Raw genomic sequence first — 11,522 nt, 5'->3', positions numbered from 1 at the left:
GACCCTTCAATAAGAAATACATACTTGGTCATTCATATGACCAAATATTTATCTCCCAGATATATTTGGTCTTCAGCCAGTTTCTAAAAACACTGCAGTCTTAAAGGTGAAACAGGTGTTTTGTCATGTTAATGAGACTTTTGGATTCCCACCCAAGAGCAGGGGCTGGAGGCTGAATCAGGCAATGGCCAATAATTTTGTCAATCCTGACTATATAATGAAGCCCTCACAAAAAACCCTGAGAAGAGCATTTTGCTGTCTCTCTCTCTGCTCTGCTTTCCCTTCGCTGCTCAGGTGGATCCTACTTCTTGGTTGGAGAAAGCTTCTATGCTTGGGAAACCAGAACACCTCCATGTGCTGTTGGATTCTCCCAGAGGAGGACGCCGCCCCAAATCACTCACCAAAGGCGTCTCTTGATGCAATAAGCAAAAGGAATTTATTCAGGAACCAGCTAGCTGGGGTCCAAGTTAGCCCGACGCAGCGGGTCTCAACAAAGACCCTGAGCACACAAAGCCAGAAGGTTTTATAGCATTTTCAAAGGGGGCAACATTTTCCACAATCACAATACAGTGTTTTTTCATAGACACATAAATCTTTGGCTGGGGCCACATCCTGGGGTCTGGTTAGATAAGATTACCTTCGGAATGTTTAGGGTGGATCTAGCAAGATAAGCTTGGTGTGTATGATTAACTGATTTGAGGTCAGTTAACTAAAGGTCACTACATTTAACACTGGCTGACTAACTTGTTTTTCAAGATTCTAATAATTTTCCTCCTTCCAGGTTAGGGGGTGGTATTTAAGCCTTTAAGATGGCTGTACTTATGCTAACTTTTGATTTTTTAGATCCTACATTTCCCCACTTCTCTTTAGGGGCATTCCAATCATGGAATGTTTGTATCTTCTTGTGGGGTGAGTGAATGATATTGTTGCCTCAACATCAGTACATGAACAGCACTCACTCTTTCTCTAACAAAAGTTATCAGCCGATTTAATATGCAGGGTCCTAAAGTGAGGAGCAACACAAGGATGAGTAAGGGCCCAGCCAGAGTGGATAACAGGGTTGTAAACCACAGGGATCTAGTGAACCAAGATTCAAATAGCCCTTGGCCGGCTTCCCGTTCTTTCTTTCTCTGGTCTAGCCTTTCCCTAAGCTTTGACATTGAATCTCTTACTATTCCAGAATGATCTGCATAAAAGCAGCATTCTTCTTTTAAAGCTGCACACAGTCCTCCTTCTTTTAGGAACAGCAGATCCAGCCCTCGTCTATTCTGCAAGACTACCTCAGAGAGGGAAGTCAGAGATTCTTCAACTTTTGTAATGGATTGCTCTATGGTCTTTAAGTCTTCATCAATAGCTGTCCTTGGTCCTTCATAATGTTGGTTCCCTTGGACAATAGCGGCTGCCCCCGTTCCCACTCCGGCTGCGACTCCTATCCCTAACAACACAGCTAAGGTCAGCGAGACCGGCTCTCTCTTATATCTATGCCTAGGTTCAAATTCAGCTACGAATGAGAGATCATCATGATACATCAACCTGGGCACCAGCTGAACCATGATACAGAAATCACGGGAGGAGTTGAAGGCAGAAGTAGAGACACATGGGGTCACTCCAGTGTTACAAGCCCACCATCCTTCGAGAGGAGGGATTAAATACCTGTTTTTACCGGGGAAGGCTATGGGTATGGTCTCATTCTTTCTTCTACAGATAGAGACTCTAGCTGCTGCTGGGGAAAAGGGGCGATGACCGCTCTGGCTGCTTCGTGCTGAGAAGGGGGCGCAGTAAAGGGTGCAGCTAGGTCTCCATCACTGGTCAGTTGAGAGGGCCTCAGAAGGCTGGCGCTTCTATTCTGGGTTTCATTTCTATTACTATTTGCAGTTTTGTGGCTTCTAGGCAAGATAAAACAAATTGTGTTATTAGGTTATGTAGCAACATCTGGAGTTGGATTTTTTATTCTGGAAGGAGGCTGCATTATTGAAACAATACTTCTCTCTAAAATCACTCTCATTTTTACTAGAAGTAACTAGGTTAAGAAAATAATTAACAGCTGGCTTGATTATTTGCACAGGTGCAGCAAGAAGAGCAATTGATTACACAGGCTCTTTTAAATATGCTTTGCTGGAACTTTTTGTAAGGAATTTCAGATTGAACTTTTAAAGGTCTCTTGAGGCCAGACAGCCAAGGCAGACTTGCCATCAGGCTTTGCCTGCAGTACCTGTAGATTTGGATGAATTTCTCTCTTCTCGAGGTCTCTGCACCTGCCAGGAAGTGACCTTCTTTACTCACCTGGTAAGGTTGCTGGGAACTCTGTAAGCAAGGTACCAGGCCGGTTCTTCTAAGGGCTTTGTTGGCTTTATAAAGTCAATCTTAGTTCTTTAAAGTTGTTCATATCTGAGTCCATGCACATGTCTCTCAGGTATGACATTCCAGGCAGTATAACCAGTGTTCTTAAGTAGTCTTCTCACAAGGAAAGCAGATTCTTATTGAACTCGTGCAAATAAACATACTGCCATGGAATACAAAAACAGTCACTGAAAGTTTTTAAACTCTGGAGGGATCAAGTAGAGAGAAGGATGTTTCAATTCTGCTCATAAAGATAGTCATTTACTAAATTGTTGTAAGAGAACAAGGTTAAAACACTTTATCAGCAACATTTGAAACAAAAAGACAAAATCATTTTCTTTAGTTTATGTAAACTTATGTAACTAATACCTGTTCTGCTCAAATCTAGTTCTTTATTAGTTTAGGAATAAAACTGACTATAAATGACAAAAGACTTACAAATGACAATGGTTAAAGATCTGATGAGAGCTTACTGTAAGACAGCTGACATAAGGAAATTCTGATATTTCTGTAATACAAAACATTTACTAACAAAATTTAGCATCATTCTCTTTGACAGTGCTTTTCTGGTAAATATATATATATATATATATATCAGATAAACAAGCCAAACCAGTCAAATACTTTCTCTAATGAGAAAAAAATCCTCTGACATGTTCCAGGGGCCCTCTGAAACATGTCAGAGTTAACTAGAGGTAAAAGCACTTTTTTGCATTTAATTCTATTAGAACTGTCTATCATTACACATTTATTATCTATATACCCAGCACAGTAAACGAGATACCTTAAAAATGTGGGGTAGCAGGGGAGACTGCTGCTGTCAGTTTAAAAGACAATTTATAGAAAGTCAAAATAATTCTAGGTTACTAAGCATTCTTGAGAGAACGGTAGCAGATGGTAGATTCCTCTGCTTTCATTTTCAGGAAGGGAAAAAAAGCTACAATAAGAATTCACATTTAGCTGAAAGAACTGTCTAAACTCAAGGCAGAGTATAATATCACCAGGCATACAAAAGACCTGTTAGAGATACATACAAAGAATGAATATGGCTATAGTCAAATTCAACTTAAAAGTTTAAGCAGAATCTCAAATTTAAATGTCTCTTTCTTTCACACAGATATTCAGATATGACCAGAAATATGCTTTGAGATGAAAGAGATCAGGCATTTTACTTCTTCATTTAGGGACTGAGAAATGATGACCTTTGGCTTACAATCAATAGCTTACAAACAGTGAAAATAATAAGATAAGACCAGATACAAAAAAGCAGAGAAAGTGCTTAAGTCTACAGGTCTTCCCTGAAAGCTTCAAGAATGTTTTACTCTTTAATAGTAGATAGAGCTTTTAATAGAATTTGCATAGCAGCTTATAAGATCATTTGCATTAAAAAAATATGGAGTCTTCCATGTTTTTTTGAAACATACAAACATATTTACAGCATATAAATTAAACAAGAAGACCTGGTGGTTCTCAAAAAAATCTATTACAACTTTTCTCAAAAGTAGTCACACGTTCGTCCATCTAAACCTTTACAGTGAAACCTGTTTTTCTGGGAGAAACATAATCTTGTCCAGATTCTACAGTTTAATTTTTAAGAATAAATTTTGGTTTGTTAACTAAGTGCATTTAATCAGCTGAAAAAAGCTTTGTTACCATTCTGCTTAGGATAAATTAAGAAAACAAATAATCAGTAACAACTTTAATCATTTGTTGGTTAGAGATTTTTCCACTTATAAAAATATATGGAATAAATAATTCAATTTCTCAGGCCATGCAATCATTTTCAATAACAAAATATTTCAAAGGCAAATAAAGGTTATACAGTTAACAAACTTTAGCTTTTAGTCTTTTTAATATTACGATTTCATTTTTTTTTTTTAATATTCTGGCAACTCACTGAGACTTTAAGCATGAGAAACTGCTTTGATCTTTCAACATTAAGAGCAGACTAACAGTTAAAGAAAACTGTTTAACTGGAAACGAGATTCTAATTTTGCTGTGCACTCGATACCAAGACTTACTCGCTTCAATTTCACATAGCATGACTATACTAACTCTTCCACAAGCCTTCTACAACTTTCTTTTTACATTCAGTGTTCTCTCTCTTTAAACAAATAGCTGCACTTCAGAACAATCACTCTGTTTTACTTTCAACAAAACGAATTTCCGTTCTTTACACTTTCCCTCATTAAAACATACATCCTCCAGCATAGAGAAATGCCCTCTCCATCAGTTCTAACCAGAACTCAAAACGATTAGAAACTTCAACCTCCAGTGAACACTGAGAAGCAGGACACTGCAAACTGTCAAACCAATATTCCCTAGACTGACAAACTTATGAACACATTCTACAATTTCTGCAACCATGAGCTTCACAGCACAATCTCCCAGCAAACACAGAGCACATCTTCTCAACTTAACAAAACTCTAAGGCTTTAAGTTACTACAAAGATTCTCAGGCTGCAGGTAGGCATACACACTGCAACACACAATTAAAAAGGTGTTCACTTGCCACACTTATCCAGCTTACCTACCTGCAACAACTATGCTAGCCTACTCACAAGACCCCCACTGAACACTAGACAAAGCCAAGCTTCTAAGCATTCTATTCTTAAAAGATTTAGCAGATAACATGACTCAAATGACTCTAGGTAAACTCAGGCAGCCGACAACTACCAAGACATGCCCGCTTCAGGCAAACTCAAATTAGCATTAATGCTTAACACTTTTTTATCAGGTTTTCTGGAAGTTTTAGAATACTCAATTTTCACAAGTGCTTGTCTTTAAATCAATTTCATTAATACCATCCGGAGGTAGAAAAATATATTCATTTACACACTTAGGGGGTTGTCTGAGTCTGTCTCATTGTCAGTATAACAATTATTAGGCACGTGAAAGACACAAAAAACAGAGACACACACAGATTAGACACACAGCAGCCGCTTTTTGTTTTTTCTCAGATTCTCAAACAGAAACCGAAAGGAATCAGAGGGTTGATACTCTCGGTGCCCAAAAATCAACCCTATCTCATCAGGTTCACTTTGCCGGAAAAACAGACGGGAGGCTACCAGGCGTCCCTGGCCTCCCAACCTCCCTGAGGCGTCCCCCAGGGTTGCAGCCTGCGGTGCTCCTAGTACGTCTACCGACCGCAGTATCGACCCCTTTATGGGATCGGGACAGCTGCCAGACAACGGGTACCCTTTCACAATTCCAACCGGTCTTACTGAAAAACAAAAAACAGAACACAGACAAACCAAGGCGCCACTAATCTTACCTCTTCCTCCAAGAGCGACTTCGGGAGTGAAGCGGGGTGAGCGCATCATCCCGGACGAGCCCCCAAATGTTGGATTCTCCCAGAGGAGGACGCCGCCCCAAATCACTCACGGAAGGCATCTCTTGATGCAATAAGCAAGAGGAATTTATTCAGGAACCAGCTAGCTGGGGTCCAAGTTAGCCCGATGCAGCGGGTCTCAACAAGGACCCTGCGCACACAAAGCCAGAAGGTTTTATAGCATTTCCAAAGGGGGCAACATTTTCCACAATCACAATACAGTGTTTTTTCATAGACACATAAATCTTTGGCTGGGGCCACATCCTGGGGTCTGGTTAGATAAGATTACCTTCGGAATGTTTAGGGTGGTTCTAGCAAGATAAGCTTGGTGTGTATGATTAGCTGATTTGAGGTCAGCTAATTAAAGGTCACTACATTTAACACTGGCTGACTAACTTGTTTTTCAAGATTCTAATAATTTTCCTCCTTCTAGGTTAGGGGGTGGTATTTAAGCCTTTAAGATGGCTGTACTTATGCTAACTTTTGATTTTTCAGATCCTACAGTGAGTGTTATAAATACATGTAGGGGAATAAATACACCATTGCATTTGGTGCTGGAAGAGTGAGAATCACAGGCTTATAACCTGTGTTAGTCCACAGAAAGGAAATCCTGGGGCAAAAGTACTGCTAAAAAACTAAATCAAAGAGAGAAACAAAGTTTAAAATCCGTTCATTGCTTACAAAACTGCAGTTCAGGCCATCTCTCTCTCCTGCTCAAGCAGCAGCAAAACCGACCCTCCCCCTCACCTCTCAGGTACAGATAAGCCCTACATTTCCCGGATAATTACCCATTGATATGGAGATGAACTTCTCCATCTCTGAGGAATGATGCAAATGCACTAAAACCATACTTCTTTCTACCTCTGAATGCCTGTTAATATGCAGATGTACCAAAGCCAGGCAAGATACTCTAGAAATGTTTCAATTTTACCCACAGGACACCCCTCCAGAAATCTTGCCTTACAATTTATTCATCCCCCTCTTCTGATCAATTTAGTAACATACAACAGCAACAGCAATAAAATCTTGATAATCCTCAAGCCAGAGGATTCAGCCTATGCAGATTAAGTAAATGTACTTTACAGTGCAATCTCTCATGAAGCACAAAATATGTTTCTAACTTGTTTACTCATTCCTAACAACTATGCTACATTGCTCACAAAACTTTTACCAAACATTAGACAAAGTCAAGCCTCTCTTTAAGCATTTTTTTCTTGACAACAGCAACACAATCAGGATAATTCTCAAGCCAGAGGATTCGGCAGGTTCAAAGTCCCATGCACATTAAGTACAAAGCTCATCCATTCCAGCCATGATGCAGTAGCTGCAGCCAGGGGGCGTATCTGGGACACAAGAACTGTAGAAGCAAATAACCGTGATTATGGGGGGCCACTTTGCTGTTATTCCAGGAATACACAGGAGACCAGCTTCCAGGCCTTTTCTCCAAGGTGTCAGAAGAGCCAGCCATTGCCTGTCCATGTGTGTAAATGTCCAGGGCCATGCCCATTTTATTCGTAATTGCTGCACCCATCCTTGCAACGCATGTCCAATAAAGTAGGTGCCTTGATTGCCCTCAACCAGCGACTGGCCACAGACTGCAAAGAGACTCCCTCTTGGTGGTTTGCTGATCTGCACACTGTGCAGGGCACTCGTTCCGGGCAAGGCTGACTTCTTCAAATGTCAATGGCAAGCCCCACCAACAGGCTACAGCCCAGTCTTTTGCCCCACGTGCAACAAATGCTGATGTACCCATTTGGCCACATCAGAGGCAGGCTTTCCTTCTAGCCAGCACACCTGAGCCAGTGCATCTGCTTCACCACTCCCTGGGGATGCCAAAGGCAAATGGCCAGTCACATGATCTATGGTAGGTGTCTGTGCCACACCACTCTGTGGCCTTTGGGTCCAGTCTCTCACTCACCCCACAATGGGATAGGTGGTTATTACCTTGGTTGGAGTTTCTCCAGCAATGGGCTCTGTAGCCAGCAAGGCATGGTACACAGCAGCCAGTTGCATCTCTATTAAGATGTACCGGACCTTTGCTCCTTTCCATAGTTGGGATCAGGCTCCAGCTGGCAGCAGAATCAGCAGCAGTGGCAGAAGCAGTTTCCTTAGACTCAGGCCACAGGCCGGGGTCCGTGCAACCAGAAGTGGTAGTGGTGCCTCCCGAACCACACAAGTGTAGACACATGTCCCTTGGCGCAAGCACCACTTCTCCCCATCATTTCTTGGGGCAGCCCTCCCAAAGATTGCACCCATTATGACAGATTTCGGGTTTAGAGGAATCCTACCAACTGTGCCAGATGTAAGTCCACGTAGAGGATATTCCAGGGCAAAATAACTCTAAAAACCGAAATCAGTCAAAGGGAGAAATAAAGTTTAAAATCCGTTTATTGCTTACAAAACTGCAGTCTGGCCCATCTCTCTCCTGCTCAAGTAGCAGCAAAACCGGCCTTCCCCCTCACCTCTCAGGTATGCCCTCAGTTGTTACCCAGGTAATTACCCATTGATATGGAGATGAACTTCTCCACCCCTGAGGAAAGATGCAAATGCACTAAAGCCATACTTCTTTCCACCTCTGAACACCTATTGATATGCAGATATACCAAAGCCAGGGAAGATATTCTGAAAATGTTTTGATTTTACCCACACCTGTAACACTGTGAAACACTGTTTTCAGATGCGGAAACTGAGTTTAAGTAACAGCTTAAAGATGTCGGAGATTTGAACCCAAAAGGACTGACTCAAGTCTCCATGCTCTTAACCCTGCCTTTTGGTACAAATAATGCCTCCCTGGCCCAGGTGAGAAGTCTCAACCTCTCAATAAACTTTGAGGGAATCATCCCAATGTAGAAAGACATCTAACTCAATTCCCCAACTGAAGGTTTCCTTCCCTGGAATAAGATTTTATCAAATGTTTCAAAGCATGCCCTGGGAACAAGAAAAAAATAACCTGCTTAGAAAAAGTTTTGTTAAAGTCCATATTATATGTTCCTGGCTTACTTCTTCCACTAGCCTTCAGACTCCCAGAAGGCAAGGACTAGAATATTTCAGAAAACAAGCACCCAATTAATTCTTACATGCATGAGAGAGAATGAATAAATGAGTGAATGAATGAATCTCCCCAAAAAATGTGTAAAGGGTTCTGGAGGTCCTAGTCCCACAGAAGCTGTCTCCCAGTTTATCCATGGCAATAACAATACCAAATTCTCTTTGGGTGCATGCTGATAAAATAAGAAAAAGGAAAATCCTTGTTTTTTTTCTAATCACACACATAATGGCTTTGATTCATCATTTACTCTGGCATTAGCACAGAACAGCAGTATTCACTCTATTTTATTCCCAATCTTCATTTTAGCCAATCATGTAGTAATCTTATCTCCACACAAGGCAAACAATGTATATCCCACATTTTATATTTAATAATCCTGATCTCAGCCATGCACATAATGCTAAGCTTAATTTCACTTTTCAGATTGAGACAGGGACCGTGGGTGTAGTCAGAGTAGGGTGAGGGCCTCCAGAAAGACCCCTACCAAAACTCCATATTAAACAATTAAACAAAGACAGAGTCACATTAATTCTCTAAAGTTAAAATATCAAGCTAAGAATATAAGCATTCTTCAGAGAGGATTAGTTAAAACTAAAAGGCCAGCAATAACCTGGCCTAGAATGTTTGAACATCCCGCAGAAAAGAAAATACCACAGCATAGCCCATGTCTTGTTTGTGTTGATTAAATGAGGCTATTGTAAAATTAACTTTAACCTGTGTGAGGGCCGGGCCCCTGGCCAGGGCTCGGTCCCGGGGCTGATCCACCGCAGCTCCCTTGCCCAGTGGTAGTTCTAAGACCTGGTATTTTAGCCTCGTCACCAGCTGGAGAAGATGGCGTCCATTTCCTGCTCACCACCCTTTCCCCTCTTCCCTGTTGGGGATTGGCCCAGCAGACTTCCGTACCCGTGCACAGCTCGTGCTGCCCGCTTAGAGTGGTGCGTGACACCTATCCGCTAAAGGTCACGCATGATACTGTCCCGGATTGGTTGGGTGACTGAATATAAGGGAGCCCGCCGGGAGGGAGGAGAGCTTCCTGACAACTGCTGTAACCACCGTGAGAGATTAGACAATAAAGCCTAGAGAAGAATCAAAACCTTGGGCGTGTTGCTTCGGTCCCTGAAGGGTCGCAACAAGTGGTGCCGAACCCCGGGAATTGCTAAACCTCGTCGCGACCTGATCTGCTGACCCTGGCGCCTGCCAATGAAGTAGAGCTTGTAACTCTTCAGGAACATCGCTGGATGCCGTTCGGTCGGCTGGCCAGACTGGGAGAGGGAACCGAGGAGGGTGAGTGGATCGGCGAGTAAACTGAAAGTATACGTGGCAGGGCAGACAGCAGGCAGTTGCGGTGGGTGTTTATGTGTAGTGTGTGTGTCCTGTTAGTGTTTGTGACATTGTTTATTATAATATATGGAATGAGGAGGCACCAGTGAAGGTTCGCAGAGCAGCGACAAAATCAAAAGGTTCGCAGAGTGGCGACGAAATCAAAAGGTTCGCAGAGTGGCAACGAAATCAAAAGGTTCGCGGAATTAGCGACGTAGTCCATTTAAATTATAACTAGGATACTTGCCCCTTTAGAGAGAGGATGGGGACGGAGGCCTCTAGGGTTAGGGCCGAGGAACCTCTGAAAGTGCTCCTTAGAGCTAATGGAACCCCTTTGAAAACAAAGACTGCCAGGGCATTCCTGAACACTATAGAGAATCATGCCCCATGGTTCTTAGATGAAGGAAAGATCACCAGCCCTTTATGGGACAGGCTGGGGGATGACCTACGCCGGGCAGACAAGAGGGAGCCCCTTCCACTGTAGGACCCCAACCTCCCTGAGAAATAAGTTAGCCTAAGAGTAGCCATCTTGAAGCCCAAAAAGCCATTCTGATATATGACTCAGAGGGAACAACTGAAACCAGGTAACTCCTCTGGAAAAACAAGTTAATCAATCATGACTGCTGGCAGCGCTAACCTCTCGGTTAGTTAATCATAAATGCCGACCCTACCTTGCTACACCCCCAGGACGTGGCACTAACCCAGAAATCGTAGGTTTGAAAAATTACTGCCTTTGTAGTATTGTTATCTTGCTATGTAGTATTGTTATCTTGTTATTACAAAACAATCTGTAACCATGGTAATCCTCTAGGGCTGAATGCCTCAGAAAATCCTATATAACCACTTACTTGTAAGTGCTCAGGGTCCTCGTTGAGACCCACTGCGACGGGCTGACTTGGACCCCAACTAGTTGGCTTCTGAATAAATTCCTCTTGCTTGTTGCATCAAGAAACATCTTTGGTGAGTGATTTGGGGCGGCGCCTTCCTCAGGGGAATCCAACACCACCAGGGACAATCCCTATTTGGGGTCGAGTAAAAAATTGCCTGAAGGGACAGAAGCCAAGCTGCCGAGAGGCCATCCAAGAGGGGGAGGAAATATTAGAGGAAGTACGAGAAGAGCGTGCCTCCACAAAGGCATCGGAAGGGGGATCTGAACAGGGACTGCCATCTGATGAGGATGAAGACGGGGAACTTTCAGGGGACGAGCTAGAGAACAGGTTTAATAGCAGAGCATCACTCCCGTCATTATATCCCTCCCTTGAACCGTTGAGACTCCAGCCAAGGGAGGAGGGGGAGGCTCACCACACCCCCCTAAAGGCAGATAATGCCAAAGCAGGGCTAGTAACTTCCTCAGCCCCCATCGAACCCTCACGATTAAAACCAGGACCATTCACTTCATGGCCCGAGCCGCCACCTTATCAGCACTGTCACTGTAAAGATGGCTGGGCGAGGTGGGTATGCAGAGAAGGGCAGGCAGCATTC

General features: G+C 42.8%; 1 long non-coding RNA gene across 1 annotated transcript; it reads right to left on the bottom strand.

The window, feature by feature from the left end:
- Nucleotides 1-417: 417 nt before the first annotated feature.
- LOC140846656 (uncharacterized) lies at nt 418-10,005 on the bottom strand. The gene is made up of 2 exons (XR_012125991.1): nt 2,284-10,005; nt 418-1,886 (listed from the first exon to the last, which is right to left on the bottom strand). It is a non-coding gene; the product is annotated as an uncharacterized lncRNA (long non-coding RNA).
- Nucleotides 10,006-11,522: the final 1,517 nt, after the last annotated feature.

The sequence above is a fragment of the Manis javanica genome, chromosome 16 (genome assembly GCF_040802235.1).
Source record: "Manis javanica isolate MJ-LG chromosome 16, MJ_LKY, whole genome shotgun sequence".
NCBI classification, from domain to species: Eukaryota; Metazoa; Chordata; class Mammalia; order Pholidota; family Manidae; genus Manis; species Manis javanica.
The sequence above is the reverse complement of the archived record's forward strand: the minus strand, read 5'-3'. Positions and strand labels throughout refer to the sequence as shown.